The sequence below is a fragment of the Saccopteryx leptura genome, chromosome 3 (genome assembly GCF_036850995.1).
Source record: "Saccopteryx leptura isolate mSacLep1 chromosome 3, mSacLep1_pri_phased_curated, whole genome shotgun sequence".
Taxonomy (NCBI): Eukaryota; Metazoa; Chordata; class Mammalia; order Chiroptera; family Emballonuridae; genus Saccopteryx; species Saccopteryx leptura.
This window is the reverse complement of record NC_089505.1, coordinates 247,717,344-247,742,348: the sequence shown is the minus strand read 5'-3', so window position 1 is coordinate 247,742,348 and position 25,005 is coordinate 247,717,344. Positions and strand designations below refer to the sequence as shown.

The 25,005-nt window shown below is 39.3% G+C and overlaps 1 protein-coding gene across 14 annotated transcripts in view; it reads right to left on the bottom strand.

Moving 5' to 3' along the window:
• Positions 1-25,005, bottom strand: part of AAK1 (AP2 associated kinase 1) — a 207,764-nt gene that overhangs the window by 143,584 nt on the left and 39,175 nt on the right. The gene's annotated exons all lie outside the window — the stretch shown is intronic.

Sequence of the window (25,005 nt, the reverse complement as noted above, 5' to 3'; positions counted from 1 at the left end):
TACAGGTGTTTGCGCTCAGTGTGGATTGCAAATGGTGAATTGTGGATTGCCTGCCTGCCATTGTGAGGGGTCATTTTTGCTGTTTGCTTGCTTGCTTGCTGCCGTGAGAAAAGGTTTTCCCCTGTCTGTTTGCTCACCCACCATTGTGAGAATCTATTAAATGGGAATGGCCCAACTCTTTCCGGCTCCACAGTTTCTCTACCGTCTGTCCGAATCCAGTGTGGACCTGCCTGGCCTTGGCCACTCGCATTACACTGAGCAGCGGCCCCAGATGGGTAGAACATCAGCTCTAGAGGGGGGTTGCCCTCTAGAGCAACCGTGGATCCCGGTCAGGGTGCATGCAGGAGTCTGTCTCTCCACCTCCCTGCCTCTCACTTGAATTAAAAAAAAAGGGGGGCCTACCTAGTACAGTGCCCTCTTCCCTCAATCCCCCTCTCTGCTGCACTCACTGCCCTGAGAGGTCTGAGAAAAACTCCAAAAAATATGCAGCCCACAAAAACACATAAGATGAGTCAGAAGACTTATGAACTAATTAAAATGCACAGCAAAGAGTTCAGGATGACCACCAGTGGGGCAAGTTTTGTCCAAGCACTGCATTTCTAAAATAATCATTGTGTAACTTTTCAGGCCTTTTCCAGGTGAGATGCTGAAAAATGAGCTGAGAACAAAGCCATGAACTTAAAAGCTGCGGGCCTGTGAACTTAAGGCAAAGTGTATGGTTGAATGCCAGGCTGGTAATGAGGCAGAAAGGCAGGCAGGAGACTTCTGGAACTGGGAAGCCAGGGGCTTTAGAGGCCACTTACTACAGTGTTAACACGAACCATTCACACAGCTTGGGGGATCTCAAAGAGGTCCTGACAATGATAATATTCAAAAGGCTTTATAAGCCCAGTGAAGTCAGGGAAACCTGTGTTCTAAGTTTGCTGCATTAACCAACTATGTGGCCTTTAGCTAAAAACTCTATTTAAAGGCAGGGAAAGTAGTTTTTCTTCGCATTTTCTAAACCACCAACAGTCAATGCCGGGTAAGTGCTAGACTGAATGAAGAAGGACTATCTGGCTGACTTCTGGGCTCTTGGGACCTCAATTTCCTCTCACAAGAGGTTTAGAAACATCCCTAGGGCTCACATCTGTTCCAGTGTTTGCTATACAGTTTTGTAACCCTAACTGCACACCAGAAGCATCTTGGAAGTCCTAGTCCCACAAACAGAAACCATCTAGATTCAGAATCCTAGGGCGGGTGCGTTTGGTTTTTGTTTTTTAAAAATCTTAACAAGTGATTCTAATAGACAGCTGGTGTTGAGGATTAATGCACCAGGCCTTCAAATGTGGCAATCTTTATGAAACAAAGGAATCAAGGCTGTTCTTCCATATTTTCTGCCTTTCTGCCAAAATCAGCAGCTTTCATTTTCTAGAACAAGCCTGTGTCCTTCTAAGGGGCCAGGCTTTGGAGTTAGATCTGGGTTCAAATCCTAGTGCAAACACTCTGTAGTAACATGACCTCAGCTCATTTATAAATGAGGAACCGTCAGCTATTCCACAGGGGTGTTATGAAGATTACATGAGACAGCATCATACAGCACCTGGCACATCTCTAACCAAAGAAGCAGGCAACACATATTCATTCACATCTTTCCCACCCCTTCCTTTCTAAGTAATATCCATCATCTACAGCTTTGTAAAACTAAACTCTGGTTACTGATACTTTTGATGATATAAAATGTGCTCCATTTTCAGTATTTGTCTTGAGCGTCAGCTTCTCCATCCCTTATATTAAGAGGGAAAATTAAACCCACCCTCTTCTTAACTAATGATTCTATTTATTATAAGAGTTTGCTCTCAGCAATAGATGGCTTCAGGTGATGCAAGTATCCAGAAATCCTGCTCTCAAAATGAATTCTAGTCCTCAGTGCCCGTGGCATCCAAGCATATATGAAATCATCCCTGGGAATTTTGTGACTCCTCAGTTCTGACATTTGTTTTAGCTGCTTTTTTGTCCATGCAAGCTTTTATAATGGTTCCATTAAACAAGCTGGTTTTATTGAGTTCTCCTACATTATTGTTATCAAATGGCACATCTGATCTGTGGATCAAGGTTTACTATTGTTAGGACTATCCCACTACAAAATGTGGGAGAAAATTTTATAAGGAGATCAATCTGGATCTTATAACTGAATAAATGAAAGAACTGATATCAAAAAGGCTGTCTGATTTTCAAAAGCACTTCTGTTGCTTTTTAGATGTCTTTTAGAAATGATGCGATCAGTCTTGAGAGACATAGAAAAAATATGCTAATATAGTACACATGGCGTCAGTCATCTTTCTCAGCCTAACCATAAAGTCATCATCACCAGTGTCATCTGAGATTAAGGATCACAGCACAGATGAGAAACCAGAGTTCTGACCGAATGCCTTGGGGTGGGGTGGTGGCTACAGATACGTCAAAGTGTACAGAGGTTAAATAGTCCTCAGACCAGGCAACAAGTTAGCACTGAACCGATACATGTCAAAGTCAGGAAATAAACCAAATGGAGCCCAAACAAGCAGCAGACTGCATTGGACAGAGTGGAGGATATAATTATTGGACTGTGAAACTGGCTAGTGGTCAAGCACTGAGTTACAGAGTCAAGACCTAGAAAGAATATGAGCAGGAATAGGAGGCCTAGGCCCTAGGGGATTGAACAGAACAGATGCAATATTCCAACTAAAAGAAGGTAAAGGAGTACTGGGTCTATGAAACTGACACAAGCGTCCTTCAAAGCAGAGTCATCCCTAGACATAGCCTGCCTCAAGCGTTCAGGATAGATACAGGGCACCTGGACTAGGTAGCTCAGGCACAGGGAAGTTAGCAGCTCCTCGTTTGTTTTGAGGCAGCTTCCATTTTATCTCTACAGAAGAAACCTGAGCCTATGATCAAAAGAAAACATGGTCAAACTACTCTGATAAAATAATCAATGGAAGTTAACTCCACCAGACCAGGGGTGTAAGTCAAAACCTCTATATGACTGTGCTCAATGCATGGCACAACCAACAATGGAGGTCAGACAAGCAGACAAGCTGGGAGCTTCATTCCCGTTCCCGTGAGCTTGATACATACCAGAAAAGAATGTCTGTGGTTTCCACGCTGAGTGAGCATACTACCTTCCTGGCCACTTCAGTCATACTGGAGTCTGTCCCTAAACACCCAGTTTTGGCTGATATTATCACAAAGCTCTATCAGTAGTAACAGAAATGCTAAGGAATAAAGCAGAGGACACTAGGGACTTTGGTCAGCAAAGGTGCCTGAGACCAGGAAAGAGCACATATTCCAAGAAGGCTATATAGAGAAACTATTGTATGATTAGAGTCTGTGTACTCACCCCCAGATTGCTGTTCCGCAGTGCCTGTCCTTCCTGGAGGACAGAGCCAGAGCACGAATGATTCAGCAAAAACCATCCCCTAACCTTGTATGCAACCTACTTAATACAGCAGGCTCAGATGTCTCAATACTTTAACTGGCAACTCTAAAATTCTGCACATTGCAAATATAATGACAAATTAAAAACAGTTTTTAGGTTTGCACCATTTCTCTAGTTAGAAACCCCAATACTGGACAGGTACTATCACTGGCTTAACCACCTATTAACTGGATAATGCTGGAAAGACTTCTCTAAAGCTCCATTTTCAGTTGTAATATGGAAATAATAATATCTATCCTAATAAGCTTAAAGTTAGTAGGAAGATCAAATGAGATAAAAGGATAAAAAGAGATTAATATAGTATAAAATGTGATGTCCCATCAAAACCCCACACCTATCTCCCTGAAAAAGACCAATTTGTTGGCGAGATAAGGACACGAAACAATGAGGGAGGAAAAAGTAAGCCTATGGAAAGACAAATGTTAGCTGGAATTGGAAGGAAAAGTTTCTTGGGACATATGAAATTATGAACGACACTAAAGGACTGGTAGGATTTAGAAAGTAAAATCCATTTAGTATGTCCAAGTTTTATAGACATTTACTTAAGCTGTAGTTAAAATATTTATAGTTAAAAAGTTAGTATTATAAACATCACTGCAATTTTATTACTCTCATTGACTTAAGAAATAGGTAGATTTAAGGCATAAAGTGGATAAATGAATCAATTCAAAGGATCACAGCAACAAAACAAAAAATGAAGTCCATTTCAATATCCTATGTTACTTGCTTCAATTAGAACATGAAATAATTGGAAATCAATCAAAACTAGTAAAGTCTACTGATCATCTACAATGCCACTTTGATCCTGTGCAAGTGATCCTGCCATTTGCCACCAAGTTACAGAAGTGCTACTCCTACAACTCACAGTGAACCGGGGCAGGAGAAATAAGACTATGTTTAAGGAAGAAGTCTCTGTAACTGACTTATAAATCACTTTTATTCTGGGACCAAGAGGATCAGTGTTGGTTCTGTATTTCAAACCACAATGACCACAGTCTAATGGAGCTTAAATAGAAAAGTTGGGGCAAGATGTCATCAGGGATCTGCTGACAATTTTGCTAACATTTTATTAAGAACTTCCAGTTATCCTCTCCTGGTTCTCCTCTTCCACAAATGAGCAATAAGAAGATGGGGAAGTGAGGCGGGGGAACCAAGTGGCTTGTGGAATCCATAAATTGCAACAAAAGGTATACTACTTCTCCAAATTCCCAGTTTCTTGAATTTCTAGTCTACAATACAGCTCTCAAGAAATGGTCCACCGGGGTACTCCACCAGACAATAAAATGCTCTCATGTTCTGCCAGTGTTTCTTCTCAGGTAGTGCCTAAATCCACTTTGAGATCTGTCAGCGCTGGCTGGACAGCTCAGTTGGTGAGAGCACCATCCCAAAGCCCAGAGATCTGTCACACCACTGTTTCTGAAGAGGGTGATTTTGTTCTCCAAGAGGGGACATTTGATGATATCTTGAAACATTTTTGGTTGTCACAACTTAGAGGGGCAGAGGGAACTACCGGCATCAAATCGGTAGAGGCTACAGATGCTGCTACCATCCTATAATGCACAGGACAGCCCACACAACAGAAAATTATCCAGTCAAGTGTTGACTTTGAAAAACTCTGCTCTAGGCAATGATTTATCACATATATATATCCCAGGATCACATAAAAGCCTATCTGTTAACTCATAAATGTTGACAAATGACTGCAGTCAGCAGATGGTAACTATTTAAAAGATATGAACATATACCTTTTTTTTAAATCCATCATAAAATGTGTAATATAAATAGGTACATTCAAGTGCTTTTAAAGATTGTAAGCACTTCTGACCCTGTCATAGGAAGAAACAACAGAATTTGTTTATTCTTCAGAAATTTGTATTTAATCACGGATAGCCTATGTACTGCTCTCTCAAGAGCTATAACACTGTATTCATAAGGTGGTGTATATGAAAACAAAATTGTGAATTTTTTAAAATGAAAAACAAATAAATTGTGACACTATTTGATGAAAAATGAGCATTACAGATACTTAGTAACAGCTCATTCACATTACATCACTAAAGAGAGTTGTTTTGAGTTTTTCAACTGACCTTTTCAAAGAATATCAACATATTTTGATGAAATTCTTTCTCAAATATACTAAACCTATTTTGGAAGTGTAAACCAATGAAGTTTAACTAGAAGATAAAATAGAGAAATACTGACAATGTTCAGACTGGATTTTCATAACTTACAAACAATGTAATTGTCTAGTTGATACATCAAGACAATTAACTAAATACTACTAATAAAAATTCAGTGAGAAAGCTAGTTATAAAATCAATACTAAACAATCTATAGCTTTCCAAAATTAAAAGGCTGAGAATCCAAGTGCTAGGTAAGAAGGTAGAGTGACAAAAACCTTCACACATCACTGGCAGGAAAAGGTAAAATTGTAAACTTTAGGAGAAACTATTTTTCCTTTTTTTGCAAAAGAGAGAGAGACGAACAGACAGGGATGGACAGACAGGAAGGGATAGAAACGAGAAGCATCAACTTGTTGTTGTGACACTTTGGTTGTTCATTGATTGTTTTCTCATATGTGCCTTGACCTGGGGGCCCCAGCTGAGTCAGTGACCCCTTGCACAAGCCATTAAGCTTGGGCTCAAGCCAGTGATCTTGGGTTTCAAGCCAGCGACCTTTAGGCTCAAGCCAGATGAGCCCGTGCTCAAGCCAGTGACCTTGTGGTTTTGTACCCGAGTCCTCAGCATCTTAGGTCAACACTCTACCCATTGCACACTTAGTCAGGTAGAGAGAAACTATTTTTCATAGTTAAGAAAACATTTACCATATAAACTAGCAATTCTACTCTTACAGAAGATAAACAAATATCCACACAGACTTGCAAAAGAATGTTAACAACCAAAACTGGAAAATTATAACCGTCCTTCAAAAGATGAATGGGTAAACACATTATAGAATAACTATAAAGTGGAATGCTGTGCAGAAATAAAAAGGTAGGACTTCCTTAATCAAGATGGATGAATTGCAGATATGTAATGTAAAGCAGCCAGAAAGAAAAGAGCACATACTACACACCCCAATTAAAACGTAGAGATTGTCAGACTGCATGAAAAATAAAATTCCAATTATATGCTGCCCATAAGAAACACATTTGAAACAGAAAGATACAAGTAGGTTAAAAAAAAGAATGGAAAAAAGATATGCCATGCTAACACTGATTAAAGAAAGTTGCAGTCAATATATTAATATCAAAGATTTCAGAGCAAAGAATATTACAGGATAATTTCATAATGATAAAGGGGCCAATTTGTCAAGAGGACATAACACTTTTAAATGTCTGACAGAAATGCAAGGAGAACTGGACAAATCCACAATAACAATCAAAGATTTTAATATCCTCCTCTCAATAACTGACAGAACAAACAAGCAGAAAATCAATAAAGATATAAGAGACAGAACAATACTACCAAGCAACTTGACCTAATTGACATTTATAAACCACTCCATTTAATAACAGCAAATGGGAGAGAGCAAAAAAGGGATTAAAAAAAAAACCAAACTCATGGACACAAATAACAGTGTGGTGATTGCGGCGGGGGCATGCAGGGGTGTGTGGAGGAGTAAATGGTAATGACAAAGACTTGACTTAGGGGGGTGAATATACATTATGGTGTACAGAAATGTGGTGTAGAACTGGGCACCTACAACCTGTATAATGATGTTAACCAGAGTTACCTCAATAAAACTCAATTTTTTAAAAACGACAGCAAAATTCATATTCTTTTCAAGTTCCACAGAAGACCAAGACATGCCATATTCTAAGCCATGAAACAATTTTCAGTAAATTTAAAAGGATTTAAATCAAAGTATGTTCTCTATACTGATCTTAAATGAAATTCAATTAGAAATCAGTAACAGAAAGATCTCTGGGGAAATCTGCAAATATTTGAAAACTAAATAAAATTCTTCTAAATAATTCTTAGGTCAAATGCAAAAATCGAAAGAGAAATTAGAAAGTATTTTGAACTGAATAAAATTTTCAATAGGTGGCTTTGTTTTTAGATAAAATTGTTTTAACTCTCATCTAGGACACACTAGGACACTGGGGTGGGGAGTACGGTAATGGGGTGAAGGGGAAGCGGATCCTTCTAGACATTAAAATTTTTAAATGTAATTTAGATATAAAATTATAAAATGTTATTGTAAGAACAGACAGAAAAGTGATGCAAGGACCTCAAGGACAAGTAAGAATATATACTGGACTTATCCCAAACAAAAAAAATAAATTGTTAGCACTGCTAACTAATCATTTGGGGAAAAAATTTAAATCAATTCCCTCTATCACCTAAATACCAAAATAAACTCTAGATTGACTTAGGGATCACAAGTGCAAACGTCCACAAGTATCAAGTAGATAAAAGGAAATGTCCAAATCTAAATCTGTGAGGTAGGTATAAGACAATTGAGAGTTGTGAGAAGTAGGCAAATTACAGGATATGTATCTTTTCTAAAAGGCATTTAAATTCCAACTTTTAAAAACACTATAGTGGGAAAAAATACATCTTTTCTAGCAGGTGGAATGCAGCATATTAGATAAAAATATTTGCAATTTCCGATTTAAATGTAAAAACTAAAATTATAAACTACTAAGAGAAAATTAAGGTAACTGAGGTAAGGGAAGGTTTTCTATAAACATAATATGAAAGGAATAACCAAATATTGCATTATTTTTCCTCATTAAAATTCGAAATTTCTTTGTGGTAAACAAAACCCACAAAAAAATTAGACAGCTACAAAATATTTTTACCATAAATAAATGACACAAACATCAGTAGAGTACTACTCTGAGATTCACGTATTTAGATTCTGAGAATTATACTGATTTAACACCTCTTCTTCAAATTCTGAGGCATTTCATCTCATTCATGAGGACTGATTTGGATTTATTATACTTCATGAAGAGATGTCTTAAATTAAGAATTATCATGCTTATGCACTGTTTATGTGTTATGTCCTCCTGCTAAAGAACCAATAGTTTGTTAGTTTATAAACCATAATATTCTCAGGCATTACATTCTCCAAGATGCATTTTTTTCTCACTGACTTCTTTAGCTTTTACAGTTTGTATTTTTGCATTAAAGATTTATTTGCATAAAGATTAACTTAATTATAAAATCAAATATTGGCAGAAATACAGTGAAAGGGACACTTAAATATTATGACAGAAGTGCAATTTGACAATATACATTGGAAGCCTTTAGAAAGTGCACACCCATTAACCCAACAATTCTCTGGGAATTTTACCTCAATGAAATGTGGAAGTATGTATAATTTAAATGTGCTTTATGCAGTGTTAATAATCGAAATTGGAAAACTACAGTCCAACAATAGGGAATTGATCAACTAGATTATGGTATATCCATGCACTCTCAGAAATGAACAGCTATACTCGTATATGAGAAAATGGTCACACTATACCATTGAATTACAAAAAGCAGGTCTTACAATGTAGATATAGTTAACACCACTGAACAATACACTTAAAAACAGTTATGAGAGTAAACTATATACCACAATTTTAAAAATTAAAAAGAAATGCAGGCTTTGAGTTCTCACACACAAATTTGGCATAAATATAAATGATACAGTATCTATATCCTATATAATATAGAAGTATATATTACTATTTATACAGAGAACTAAATATTAACATACTAAGATTAGTTAAATCTATAGCTGATATGAGCTTTTTAAAATATTTTTTCCTTTATGTGTCTAAATATTTACAATTAATGTGAATTAGTTATAGGAAAAGTTTTCAAGATAAGCTATTAGTCACATCCTGATGTTTCCAAACTGAATACTGGATAAAATTCTACCTTTTATCATTAACTGGAGAAATCATTAGAAATATATATTGTGTTTCCTCGAAAATAAGACAGTATCTTATATTAATTTTTGCTCCTAAAGACGCGCTAGGTCTTATTTTCAGGGGATGTCTTATTTTTCTATGAACAAGAATTCACATTTATTGTTGAACAAAAAAATCAACATTTATTAATATAATGTAGTCATGTCATCACAAACATCAGCATAACCAGCTAAACTCTGAATTCCATCAAAAATTTCTTGTGACTCTATTTCCATGTATGACAATCTACCCTGTTTCCCCCAAAATAAGACAGTGTCTTATATTAACTTTTGCTCCTAAAGATGCTCTAGGTCTTATTTTCAGGGGAGGCCTTCTATTTCTAAGCTTTAAAAAAATGCACTAGGTCTTATTTTCGGGGGATGTCTTATTTTCGGGGAAACAGGGTATATATTTTAAATTGATTGATTTTAGAGAGACAGAGTGGAATGGAGGGAGGAAGAAAAGGAGAGAAAGAAAGAGAGAGAAAAGCATTCATTTGCTGTTCCACTTAGTTGAACATCATTGGTCGCTTCCCATATGTGCCCTCACTGGGGATCAAACCCACAACTTTGGTGTTTCAGGACAACACTCTAGCCAACTGGCCAGGACCAGGAATATTAATTACCTGTTCTGTCTTCAACACTGGGATGCCCTCAAAAGCTACTGGAGTGAGTAATGCTACTTCCTCCCTCGTTAAATAGCTCCAGATGGTAACGCTTTGAACTTTTCTGCCAGCTATTATGCTTTTATCTTTTACTCAGTGGATCCTGTCATTTCTCACTACTGTCAGGATGGTGTCTCTCTCCACTTAATTTATTGCTTTTAATTTAGTAGTAAATGAAAAATGTAAAAACTCATTAATAAACAAAGAGAAAGAATAAAAAGACTGAGGGAGGGCATAGAATCTCTCCTGAAGTACAAATTAGAGTTAGCCTTTTGTAGCATATTTCTGCCACCCCAAAATTGTTGACCTCGTCTAGGTCCTAGAACATGGAGGTCACTGGTTTGAAACCCCAAGGTCACCAACTTAAGCACAGACCCATCAGCTTGAGCAAGGTTCACTGGCTTGAGCAGGGATCAGCCACGTGATCCTAAAGGTCACCAGCTTGAGCCAAAAAGGGGACACTGGCTCGGCTTGAACCCCCCCCCCCCAATTCCTGGTCAAAGCGCATATGAGAAGCAATCAATGAACAGCTAAAGTGAAAGCAACTACAAGCTGATGCTTCTCATCTCTCTCCCTTCTTATAAGAAGCAATCAATGCACAGCTAAAGTGAAAGCAACTACACAGTTGCTTTCCTCTCCTACCCTCTCTCCCTCCTTGCATCTTCCTCAAAAATTTAAAAAAGGAAAGGAAGGGAAGGAGGGAGGGAGAGAAGGAGGAAGACCCATGTCCCTGGACATTTAGGGGCTAACAAAGCCCATATAAGGGTGAGTTCAAGTAGCAGCACCCCATACACTGTGTGTAATTCCTCGGGGTAAGAGCTGTACCTCCACACCATCCTTTGGCACTAAAGAAAAGTCAAAATTTGAGGTAGAGTCAGATTATTATTGGAATAATCTTGAATTTATTCATGTGTTTATATGTGAATGTATTTTAAAATAAATGATTAAAATTCAGAGTTTTATATTTAACAGCATGACAGAGGTGTGGGGTGACATCATAGCAAAGAGATGTGTTTTCAGGGTTACAGCTATTGGGAATGTGACTGCTGAATAAATGAGAAATTACCATGTTCAATTACTGTCATATCTCACCTCACTGAAGTCTCATGAACAAAAGTCATTAGTCTTCCCCAAAAAGACCCTGGTAAGGTCAGAAACTTAGAAATGCCTAGAAACTGTGCTCTTAAAAAAAATAAGATAACTGTTGAATAAGGGGAAAGAGGGGAGAAGCCTCCCTGTACCAATATTGACCCAAATACACCAACTTTTATTGTTTCAACTTGCCATCTAACCTCTAGTTCAGCTAAAAAGCTGGAAGCCAGTATAACCAAGAGACCAGAAGCAAAGACACAACTATTATGAATGCCTACAAGTTAGCATAGAAACAGAGAGCATGTAGTTTACCTAATGTTCTAGGCGCTTGAGGTCGGCCAAAGGGAAGTCCGACTACTGTCTCAACACCCTACTCTCAGCTACTCGTTGAGCCATTTACTAGACAAGATGGACTCTTACCCTTATGTAGAGTATGCACATTCTTACCTGTGTACCACTTCTCACAACATCCCTACCAACCTAAGGTTCATTTTCCCCACAAAATCTTCCTTGATTTTTTATTTCTTGCTTCACTCATCATTCTTTTTTTTTAACTTCTTATAGCATACAATTGTAAGAAATGGGAATTAATTATATACCACTTGGCATTTTAAAAATTTCTTCATATTATGCATAGTCCTGATTCTAACATACTAAAAACTGGCTTCTGTGACTCATATAACAATTGTAGCCTTAGCAAAGCATAGGATATGTAACTGTGACTCAGTAGGCAGCTGTCTGATTAGATGAGCATGGCAGCCATAGCAGTGCTTGTTCACAAGTGACTCAACACAGTGGTAGTTTATTCTGGACTCTAGCACCTTAATCAGAAGCAAAGATAGGAGATCAAAAGGCCAAGGACAGACTAGAGCCATAGCGCAAAGACCCAAAGGGCACTTGTGACCAGAACAAACATGTTGGATCTTGGGCCCTGAGTGACCAAACTAGAAGCCCAAAGATTATAGGTTAAAGCCAATCACGATCCTTAAGAGTTTGTCTAAAATTAAATTGACACGTGTAAAGACAAAACTTAAAGACAATAGGCAATGGTTAAATATAAACAAACTGGGCCCTGGGCAGGTTGTTCAGTGGACAGAGCGATGTCCTGGCATACAGAGGTCACAGGTTTGCCCTCTTATCAGGGCACATACGAGAAGCAACCTGTGAATGAAAAACTAATGGAACTAAGTGAAAAAACGAGTTTATCATTCTCTCTCTCTCTCTCCTTTCCCCTTTCTCTCTCCCTCTTTCTCCCTCTTCTCTCTCTCTCTCTCTCTCTCTCTCTCTCTCTCTCTCTCACATCAATGAATAAACAAACAAATAAATAAATGTATTGATCTGCCTAAAAGGCTGCATGCTTCACTTTCTCTTGGCTTAACTTTAGTGCCAAAGGAAGCAAAAGTCTGTATTCATTTTTAGCATCCTTGTATGTTGCTGATTCAAAATTAGTGAATGAAAGTTTGATGAGGAACAAGATATTTTATAAAGTCTCAAAGGACTATGTCACAAAATACTTATTAATTACAAAGTAAAAATTGTAACTTTCAGTGGGGAAGCCTGGAAGATACCATTTAACCAGGTGGTTAATCACTAGTGATAGGACAAATAGACATCATGTGCCTCTTGATGCTGAGAAGGATACATCACTATGATATGTGCCAGCCAAAAATACAGAACCTGTATTCGGTCATAGGAAACATCAGACTTACCGAATTAAGGGACAATCTCCAAAAGGAAACTGGTATGTACTTTTTTTAAATGTCAAGGTCATGAAAGACAAAGCATGATTAAGGAGCTATTCCAGATTAAAGGAGATTTAAGAGACATAACAACTAAATACAATGTTTGATCCTGGATTAGATCCTGGACTGAGGAAAATATTTTTCCTTTGCTCTAAAAGACATCGGTGAGACAACTGATGAAATTTGAATAATTACATAATATTATTATATCAAATTTAATTCCCTGACTTTGACAACTGTATAGTGGTTTTGTTCTTTTTTTAAGGAAATACACATTTTGAAGTACTCAGGGGAAAGTATCTGTAACTGTCAAATGGCTCAAGAAAAAATGTGTGTATATAGATAGAGTGAAAAGCTAATGAAGCAAAATGTTAGCCTGTGGTGAATTTGGGTTAAGGGTATATGGGAATTTTTGTGCTATTTTGAAATTTCTATAACTCTAAATTATTTCAAAATTTAAAGTTTAATTAAAAAAAAAAGCCAAGGTAAGTTAAAGACTGGACCTTCTGACTATGGAGACCTAGGGTTCTAAGACTGGCCTTTCTCCTCTTATGTGTACTATAATGATTAATTAGATCAGCACAAACTTTGAAACTATGCAGATCTGGGTTCTAATCACTGTGCCTCACATAAACTAAGCTCTCACTATATGATATTTATTATTTCAAATTCTTAAAAACCAAAAATATGGAAGGCTTTCACATTTATTTCACAGGAGCAAGTAAGTAATTTAATGGAGCAAGAAGGGCAGCCCTAATATGCAAACTCTGACATCCAATGCAGGAAAAAAGAAAACTACAGATTATCCTATTTACAAATAAAGATGCAGAGATACTCAAAATTCTAGCAAATTTAATCAGCAGTAAATTAAAAAATAAGAGACCATGGCAAACTCAATTTAGTTCAGAAATGTAAATGGATATATGAATATTAAAAAATCCATCAAAATATAGATAATTTACTGGTAAATGAAGATAAAGAAAAAAAAGGATGTAAGTTCCATAAAGAAACATTTTCAATATTTGAACATTTTTCCTAATTTTTTTTATTTATTTTTTCCTAAGAAAGAAGGGGGGGGGCAATAGACAGACAGACTCCTGCATGCACCTTACCGGGACCCACCCGGCATGCCCACCAGGGGGCGATGCTCTGCCCCTCTGGGCCATTGCTCTGCTGTAACTGGAGCCATTCTAGCGCCTGAGGCGGAGGCCATGAAGCCATCCTCAGCTCCCGGCCAACTTTGCTCCCATGGAGCCTTGGCTGCAGGAGAGGAAGAGAGAGGTAGAAAGAAAGGAGGGGGAAAGGGTGGAGAAGCAGATGGGCACTTCTCCTATGTGCCATGGCCAGGAATTGAACCTGGAACTTCTACACACTGGGCTGATGCTCTACCAGAGCCAACCAGCCAGGGCCCATTTTTCCTAATTTTTAAGTTGTTCATTTTTTCAATGTGAATATTTGTAACTCTTCTGATTATAAAATATAATTTACTATTGTGACATTTTAAAAAATGGGTAGAATAGAACGTCTCCTGAAGTCCATGATAATGTGGAATAATAAGTCTTTCCAGGTTATAAAAGCATATTTATAGGTAGAATACATAGCAAGCCAAAGAGCAAAAAAAAGAGGAGAGAAAGAAACCCCATTTTGAGAACAAAAGGTGGGCTATGCCCTCACCAATTACTCTTATTAGAATTAAGGGCTCTCAAAAAGCATACCACTGATGAAATGGAGTTTCCCTTTCCATTACCTTCCCCACACTTTCCTAACCAATCACCATCAATCTGCCTGTGAGTCACTTCAGAAAAGCTCTCATCACCTATAGGTCCTCTGCCACTCAGACACTATCCAACCTCAGATATCAATGGGTTATGTGTAAAAATATGGGAGGATAGCCCTGGCCGGTTGGCTCAGCGGTAGAGCGTCGGCCTAGCGTGCAGAGGACCCGGGTTCGATTCCCGGCCAGGGCACACAGGAGAAGCGCCCATTTGCTTCTCCACCCCTCCGACGCGCTTTCCTCTCTGTCTCTCTCTTCCCCTCCCGCAGCCAAGGCTCCATTGGAGCAAAGATGGCCTGGGCGCTGGGGATGGCTCTGTGGCCTCTGCCTCAGGGGCTAGAGTGGCTCTGGTCGCAACATGGTGACACCCAGGATGGGCAGAGCATCGCCCCCTGGTGGGCAGAGCGTCGCCCCATGGTGGGCGTGCCGGGTGGATCCCGGTCGGGCACATGCGGGAGTCTGTCTGACTGTCTCTCCCTGTTTCCAGCTTCAGAAAAATGAAAAAAAATATATATATATGGGAGGATAAAAAAATAAATATTTTAAAAGAGAGAATATTTAGGTATAAAATTTCTAAGTAAAGATGAGGAAATCAAAAGAATTAAGGAGACCTTGTGCAGAAGAAGCCAGGCTAAAATCATTATAATCATCATCACCACCATTTGCTTTGGGACTACATGGTGTAAAAAGTACATTAATCAGAATACACTTGTGTTGAAATTCTCTGGTTATGTCAAATTCTCTGGGTTGAAAGAAGTTTTTCAGAACTCAGACAACAGACCACATCATGCAAGTAATGGACAGAAGAGGAAGCGAGCAAGGAAGTGGGAGGCCCCTTCAGTGATGCTATTCTCTATCCGTGACCAGATAATTAGGCACTTTCCAATAATAAAGGCCACAGAATCCAACAGGAAGCATGCCTACTCCCAATTCCAAATAACCTGCCCTGCAAAAGGTAGAGAGCATTATGAAACCAAGGAAGTTAAAGAGTCTGATCTCATCCCTTCAGAACAACCAGAGCTCAAGGTTACAGTAACCCGACTCCCCAGTATTATTTTGACCAACTTCAAAAAAACAAAAGCTGCCTTTGATGCATTTTAATGCCCAGCCATTTCACCAGAGAATCAGATATTAAAAATTAATCAGGCTGGCAAGGCACCATTCAATGTTGGACAATTCTACATATTAAACCCTACATGGACTTAGACCGAATGCTGATCTTTTGCGGTCATGAACTCTACGATTTAGACAGAGCATGGCCTATTTATTCTAGTATGTCTAATTCTAGTTGGTCTGGTCTGCTATGACTGAGCAACCAAAATTTCATTTGGCCTCACTACATTCTCAGTCCTTCTACTTTCCAACTGCTCATCTCCTTCCCTGGCCAGCTTCAAATGCAGATTGCTAACTGACCTTCTTCTCTTCTTGCCCTACTAGGTATTCATAGGCAGAGTTCACATGCTAGCAAAGCTCCAACCATTACCTCTATTCTGAAGTTGGGATTTATAGGACAGGGATTTCATTATATAGGGAAGGAAGAGTGGGACATTCCAGGCCAAGGCACAGATTTTTAAAAATTTGCTGAGGATAGATGATTGAGGAAGTGGCAAGTGGTCCAGTGTGACTGCAGCTTAAGGCCCAACACATCTCTACCACTAGGCTCTGTGTCTGCTGATCTCCACAAACTAGGCTCTCCACATGGGGTTCTTCAGATCGCTCAAACCCAATATATTCTTGCCAAAACCTTTAACCTCCTATACTCTAAATTTTGGCTAATAGAGCCACCATGAATTCAGTCAAATTCAAAAACTCTGTCCAAACACACTGTATATCAACAATTTGCATCTATACTACTCCAAAATGGTCTTGACTCCATTCCCCACTCTCAATTCCTACTGCCATTCAGTTTAGCTGTATCTTTCACCGGCATTATTGCAGAACCCCAATGTATGCTACCCAAACTCCCACTCTTCCCTTAGCATCAACTCAGTCATTGTGTCACTAGGAAGCCTTCCCCACCCCTAGCAGTTTGTCCCCACTTTTCCCTGCTCTCACAGTGCTTTGTACCCATCTTTACCAGGACCAAACAATATACAGTATGAGCACTATGTAAAACATGTCTGTCTCCTTCACTCAACAATTCCTCAAGGGTAGGCACCATGTTTTATAACTTCCCAAGTATCTCACACAGTATCTGAACATAGCATTTCAATAAAATTCTGTTAAATAAATGAAAACCCTAATCAGTCTCCCTGTTCTAGTTTCTCTACCAAGTTTTCCTTCTTATGCTCTTTTTATTTTGAAATAATTACAGATTCAAAGAAGTTGGAAAAATAGTGGAGAGAGGACCTCACGTAATGGAGAGAGGACCCCATGAAACCCTTCAGCCATTTCCCCCAATAGTAACATCTTACATAAAATTGACATTGGGAGGAGACCTGAAGATGGCAGCAGAGTAGGCAGATGCACAGACTCCCAGCTCTCACCACCAAACTGGAATACAAATCAATTCAGGAACAATCAGCATGAAAAACCAACTCTGGACTACAAGAACAGCTCTCAAAAACCAAGGAGCAAAGAAGAAGCCACAACAAACCTGGTAGGGAATGCATGAATCTCCCCTGCTTACAGGAACGGAGGGGGGGTGAGGTTGAGAGCCCAGAGGGGCTCTCACTCCAGGGAAAAGAGCAGAAAATATTGCTCACAGCCACTTGCCTGGCGACCAGGGAGCGAGGTGTGTTGAAAGGACCAGCTTATCTTCCAAGTGGAAAGGGGAGAAAGAGGGACAGATGGTAAGGGGCAGAGGAATGCAGGGGACGACCTAAAAAGCTGACTCATCCAGTGCTGGAGGCGGCCATAGCTGGGGGAGGGATTGATCCTTCCACAAAACAAGACTAAACTGCTTCCGGATCACAGATATCCAGATATCTCTCTAGCTCCAATCAGCGCAACAAGACACAGCTGAAAACAAGAAGTGGGGAAGAGGGGCAGTAACTCAGGTCTCCATGGAGATCTGAGATACACCTCCCCCTACTGAAGCTGAGAAAACACCCTGCCCCAGAGAGATTAATTGGTAGAAGAGGGTTCTATTGAACAAAGGGGTTCCTGAAGAAGAAGAGAAAGAACAAGGGATAACTTCAGAGTCTCAGGTTAGACCCACCACATTCCTGGATACAGTTTCAAGGAAGACCCCTGCTGAAACAAGACTATCACCTGTTAAGAAAACAAACAAATCAAGACTTCAAAGTGGCCCAAATCCGAAAGTGGATTACAAATAATGGCTGATGCCAACCCAAGAAGACCTAGAAATAAAACAATTGAAAACTGGAGACAGACAACACCAAGCCTAGACTCAACCAGCTCTACAAACAAGACACCCAAACACAGACAAAATTAGAAGACAAAGAAGTGCAATCCAAATGAAACCACAAGAGAAACCTTCAGGAGATAAACTGAGTGATATGGATATAACCAAACTTCCAGATGCGGAGTTCAAAATAATGATTGTAAGGATGCTTAGGGATCTTAGAACAACAATGGATGGTCATTATGAACACTTAAATAAAGAAATAGCAAGTATAAAAAAGAATATTGAAATATTAAAAAAGAATCAGTCGGAGATGACAAATACAATATCAGAAATGAGACCACAATGGAAGGAATTAAAAACAGGATGGATATAGCTGAGGATTGAATCAGTGAGTTGGAGGACAACTTGAATGAAGGCAAGAAAGCAGAGAGGATAAAAGAAAAGAGACTCAAAAAGTCTGAGGAAACTCTTAAAGAGCTCTGTGACAACACGAAGAGAAATAATATCCGCATCATAGGGGTTCCTGAAGAAGAAGAGAAAGAACAAGGGATAGAGACTTTGTTCAATCATATTATAGCTGAAAACTTCCCTAAATTAATGCAGGAGAAACTCTCACAAGTTCAAGAAGCACAGAGAACTCCATTACAGAGAAACCCAAAGAAACCTACAACAAGACACATCATCATTAAAATACCAAAGTTAAGTGATAAAGAGAAAATATTAAAAGCTGCAAGAGAAAAAAAAGCTATCACCTATAAAGGAGCCCCCATAAGGATGACATCTACTTCTCAACAGAAACACTTGAAGCCAGAAGGGAATGGCAAGAAATATTCAAAGTAATGCAGAACGAGAACCTACAACCAAGCCTACATTATCCAGCAAGGCTATCATTTAAAATTGAAGGAGAAATAAAAAGCTTCCCAGACAAAAAAAAACTCAAGGAATTTATTACAACCAAATCAATGCTGCAGGAAATGTTAAGGGGCCTGTTGTAAACAGGTCAAAGTGGGAAAAGAATATAGCAAAAGAGGAATGCAACTTTAAAGAATAAAATGGCAATAATCAACTACATATCAATAATAACCTTAAATGTAAATGGATTAAATGATCCAATCAAAAGACATAGGGTAGCTGCATGGATAAGAAAAAAGGACCCATACATATGCTGTCTACAAGAGACACACCTTAAAACAAAAGATGCACATAAATTGAAGGTAAAAGGATGGAAAAAATATTTCATGCAAATGGAAATGAAAAAAAAAGCTGGGGTAGCCTAGCGTGCGGAGGACCCGGGTTTGATTCCCGGCCAGGGCACACAGGAGAAGCGCCCATTTGCTTCTCCACCCCTCCACCGCACTTTCCTCTCTGTCTCTCTCTTCCCCTCCCGCAGCCAAGGCTCCATTGGAGCAAAGATGGCCCGGGCGCTGGGGATGGCTCTGTGGCCTCTGCCACAGGTGCTAGAGTGGCTCTGGTCGCAACATGGCGACGCCCAGGATGGGCAGAGCATCGCCCCCTGGTGGGCAGAGCGTCGCCCCATGGTGGGCGTGCCGGGTGGATCCCGGTCAGGCGCATGCGGGAGTCTGTCTGACTGTCTCTCCCTGTTTCCAGCTTCAGAAAAATGAAAAAAAAACAAAACAGCTGGGGTAGCAATACTTAAATCAGACAAAATGGACTTTAAAACAAAGGATATAGTAAGAGATAAAGAAGGCCACTACATAATGATAAAGGGAGTAATCCAACAGGAAAATATAACTATTACAAATATCTATGCACCTAATATAGGAGCACCTAAATATTGATATATAAAGTAGACTTTGAGGGATATAAAGGGCGAGATCAACAGCAATACCATAATAGTAGGGGATTTCAATACCCCACTAATATCACTAGATAGATCCTCAAGAAAGAAAATTAACAAAGAAACAGCAGACTTAAAGGACACACTAGATCAACTCGATTTAATATCTTCAGAACCTTTCACCCTAAAGCAGCAGAATATACATTCTTTTCAAGTGCTCATGGTACATTCTCTAGGATAGGCCACATGTTACGGCACAAAAGGGGTCTCAACAAATTTAAGAAGATTAAAATCATATCAAGCACTTTCTCTGATCACAATGGCATGAAACTAGAAATGAACCACAACAGAAAAGCTCAAAAATTCTCAAACACATGGAAACTAAATAGCAGGTTGTTGAATAACGAATGGATTAAGAATAAGATCAAAGAAGAAATAAAAAAATTCCTAGAAACAAATGACAATGAGCATACAACAAGTCAAAATTTATGGAACACAGCAAAAGCAGTACTGAGAGGGAAGTTCATAGCACTACAGGCACACTTTAAGAAACTAGAGAAAGAACAACTTAACCCTGAATCTAAAAGAACTAGAAAAAGAACAGCAAGTAAAGCCCAAATGTAGTAGAAGGAAGGAAATAATAACGATCAGAGCAGAAATAAATGACACAGAAGCTAAAGAAACAATACAGAGGATCAATGAAACTAGGAGCTGGTTCTTTGAAAAGGTAAACAAGATCGATGAACCTTTAACTAGACTCACCAAGAAAAAAAGAGAGAAGACTCAAATAAATAAAATTAGAAATGAGAATGGAGAACTAACAACTGACACAACAGAAATACAAAATATTGTAAGAAAATACTATGAAGACCTCTATGCTAAAAAACTAGACAACCTAGATGAAATGGACAAATTCCTTGAAACATACAATCTTCCAAAAATCAATCTGGAAGAATCAGAAAACCTAAACAGACCGATTACACCAATGAGATCAAAACAGTTATCAAAAAACTCCCAACAAAGACAAGTCCTGGGCCTGATGGCTTCACAAGTAAATTCTACCAAATATTCAAAGAAGAACTAACTCCTATCCTTCTCAAGCTATTTCAAAAAATTCAAGAGGAAGGAAGACTTCCAAGCTCCTTTTATGAGGCAAACATAATTCTGATTCCAAAACCAGGCAAAGACAACACAAAGAAAGAAAATTATAGGCAAATATCACTGATGAATATAGATGCTAAAATCCTCAACAAAATATTAGCAAACATTGGGCCCTGGCCGGTTGGCTCAGTGGTAGAGCGTTGGCCTGGTGTACAAAAGTCCCGGGTTCGATTCCCGGCCAGGGCACACAGGAGAAGCGCCCATCTGCTTCTCCACCCCTCCCCCTCTCCTTCCTCTCTCTCTCTCTCTCTCTCTCTCTCTCTCTCTCTCTCTCTTCCCCTCCTGCAGCCAAGGCTCCATTGGAGCAAAGATGGCCCGGGCACTGGGGATGGCTCCTTGGCCTCTGCCCCAGGAGCTAGAGTGGCTCTGGTTGCAACAGAGCGACGCCCCGGAGGGGCAGAGCATCGCCCCCTGGTGGGCAGAGCGTCACCCCCTGGTGGGCGTGCCGGGTGGATCCCGGTCGGGGGCATGCGGGAGTCTGTCTGACTGTCTCTCCCTGTTTCCAGCTTCAGGAAAAAAAAAAAAATATATATATATATATTAGCAAACCGGATCCAACAATATATGGAAAAAATCATATTGATCATGATCAAGTGGGATTTATTCTGGGGAGGCAAGGCTGGTACAATATTTGCAAATCAATCAATGTGATTCATCACATAAACAAAAGGAAGGAGAAAAACCACATGATAATTTCAGTAGATGCAGAAAAAGCATTTGATAAAATCCAGCACCTGTTCATGATCAAAACTCTCAGCAAAGTGGGAATACAGGGAACATACCTCAACATGATAAAAGCCTATGACAAACCCACAGCCAATATCATACTCAATGGGAAAAAATTAAAAGCAATCCCCTTAAGATCAGGAACAAGGCAGGGGTGCCCCCTTTCACCACTCTTGTTCAACATAGTTCTGGAAGTCCTAACCACAGCAATCAGACAAGAAGAAGAAATAAAAGGCATTCAAGTTGGAAAAGAAGAAGTAAAACTATCATTATTTGCAGATGATATGATACTGTATATAGAAAACCCTAAAGTCTCAGTCAAAAAACTACTGGACCTGACAAATGAATTCAGCAAAGTAGCAAGATATAAAATTAATACTCAGAAATCAGAGGCATTTTTATACACCAACAATAAAGTCAGAAAGAAAAATTAAGGAAACAGTCCCCTTCACTATTACAACAAAAATAAAATACCTAGGAATAAATTTTTTTTTTTTTTCATTTTTCTGAAGCTGGAAACAGGGAGAGACAGTCAGACTGACTCCCGCATGCGCCGGACCGGGATCCACCCGGCACGCCCACCATGGGGCGACGCTCTGCCCACCAGGGGGCGATGCTCTGCCCATCTTGGGCGTCGCCATGTTGCGACCAGAGCCACTCTAGCGCCTGTGGCAGAGGCCACAGAGCCATCCCCAGCGCCCGGGCCATCTTTGCTCCAATGGAGCCTTGGCTGCGGGAGGGGAAGAGAGAGACAGAGAGGAAAGCGCGGCGGAGGGGTGGAGAAGCAAATGGGCGCTTCTCCTGTGTGCCCTGGCCGGGAATCGAACCCAGGTCCTCCGCATGCTAGGCCGACGCTCTACCGCTGAGCCAACCGGCCAGGGCCCTAGGAATAAATTTAACCAAGGACACTAAAGACTTGTACTCGAAAAATTATAAAACATTGATAAAAGAAATCAAGGAAGATACAAACAAGTGGAAGCACATACCATGCTCATGGTTAGGAAGAATAAACATCATTAAAATGTCTATATTACCCAAAGCAATCTATAAATTCAATGCAATACCAATTAAAATACAAATGACATACTTCAAAGATACAGATCACATATTCCAAAATTTTATATGGAACCAAAAAAGAACACGAATAGCCTCAGCAATCTTAAAAAAAGAAGAATAAAGTACGAGGTATCACACTTCCTGATATCAAGTTATACTACAAGGCCATTGTACTCAAAACAGCCTGGTACTGGCATAAAACAGGCATATAGATCAATGGAACAGAACAGAGAACCCAGAAATAAACCCACAGCCCTATGGACAACTGATATTTGACAAAGGATGTAAGAGCATAAAATGGAGTAAAGACAGCCTCTTTAATAAATGGTGTTGGGAAAATTGGACAGCTACCTGCAATAAAATGAAACTAGACCACCAACTTATACCATTCACAAAAATAAACTCAAAATGGATAAAAGACTTAAATGTAAGCCGTGAAACCATAAGCATCTTAGAAGAAAACATAGGCAATAAGCTCTCCAACATCTCTCAGAGCAATATATTTGCTGATTTATCTCCACAGGCAAGTGAAATAAAAGACAGGATAAACAAATGGGACTATATCAAACTCAAAAGCTTTTGCACAGCTAAAAACAATAAGAACAGAATAAAAAGACAAACTACACAATTGGAGAACATATTTGACAATACATCTGATAAGGGGTTAATAACCAAAATTTATAAAGAACATATGGCCAATAGGTACATGAAAAAATGTTCAACATCATTAATCACTAGAGAAATGCAAATTAAAACCACAATGACATATCACCTCACACTAGTCAGAATGGCGCTCATCAACAAAACAACACAGAGTAAGTGCTGGCGAGGATGTGGAAAAAAGGGAACCCTCCTGCACTGCTGGTGCGAATGCAGACTGGTGCAGCCACTGTGGAAAACAGTATGGAGATTCCTCAAAAAATTAAAAATCGAACTGTCTTTTGACCCAGCTATCCTACTTTTAGGAATATATCACAAGAACACCATAGACCTACTCCAAAAGGAGAAATGCACCCCCATGTTTGTGGCAGCATTGTTCACAATAGCAAAGATCTGGAAACAGCCCAAGTGTCTGTCAGTGGACGGGTGGATTAAAAAGCTATGGTACATATATACTATGGAATACTACTCAGCCATAAGAAATGATGATATCGGATCATTTACAATAACATGAATGGACCTTGATAACATTATACGGAGTAAAATAAGTAAATCAGAAAAAACTAAGAACTATATGAATTCGTACATAGATGGGACATAAAAATGAGACTCAGAGACATGGACAAGAATGTGATGGTAAGGGGGGTGAGTGGGGAGGATGGGGCGAGGAAAGAGAGAGAGGGCGTGGAGGAGGGGAGGGGCACAAAGAAAACCAGATAGAAGGTGACGGAAGACAATTTGACTTTGGGTGAGGGGTATACAGCATAATCAAATGTCAAAATAATCTGGAGATTTTTCTCTCAACATATGTACCCTGATTTATCAATGTCACTGCATTAAATTTAATAATAATAATAAAAATTGACATTGGCACAACCTTCAGACCTTATTCAGATTTTGCCAATTTTACATGCACCTGTATGTATATATGTGTAGGTATGATTTTATGCAAACTTATCACATGTATAGATTCATGTAACCACCATCACAATCAAGACAGAGAATTGTTCCATCACCATAAAAACCATTTGCATTGCCCTATATATTCAACTCATCCTCCTCCCTACCTCTTCCTCACCCAACATCCCTAATTCCTGGCAACAATTAATGTGTCCTCCATCTCTATAACAGACACTTCTAACAGTGTTTCACTGCCTACAGAATAAAGTTCACAAATCTCAGTAGAGCATTCAAGCCTTCATCATGTGGTCTGGATCTACTGTTATAGCCTATTCCTTGCCTCTACCTCCATAAACTTACAATTCCAGCAATATAAGACAACTTACCACTCTAGGAACATGCTTTGAACTTTCCAGCCTTTGTATCTTTGCTTGTGATATTCCTATATGCTTGCTTCACTCCCTGATTTTTCCAATCTCAAAAACCATCTTTCCCTGATTTTTCCAATCTCAAAAACCATCTTTAAGGACTCAGCTCAAATGTCATATTTATAAAAAGGCTCTTCCTGACCTCCAACATCCCAAGCAATTGTTTTTCCCTTCTCTGTGATCCCTCCTTACGGCACTCAGATTACAGGACTGTTGGTGTCCATGGCTTCCCCACTTTACCACAATCCAGCTGAACACATGGACATGGATTACTCACTTCAGTCTTCATAAGACCAAGTGGTTTGGTTCAACAGATTTTGAGAAAT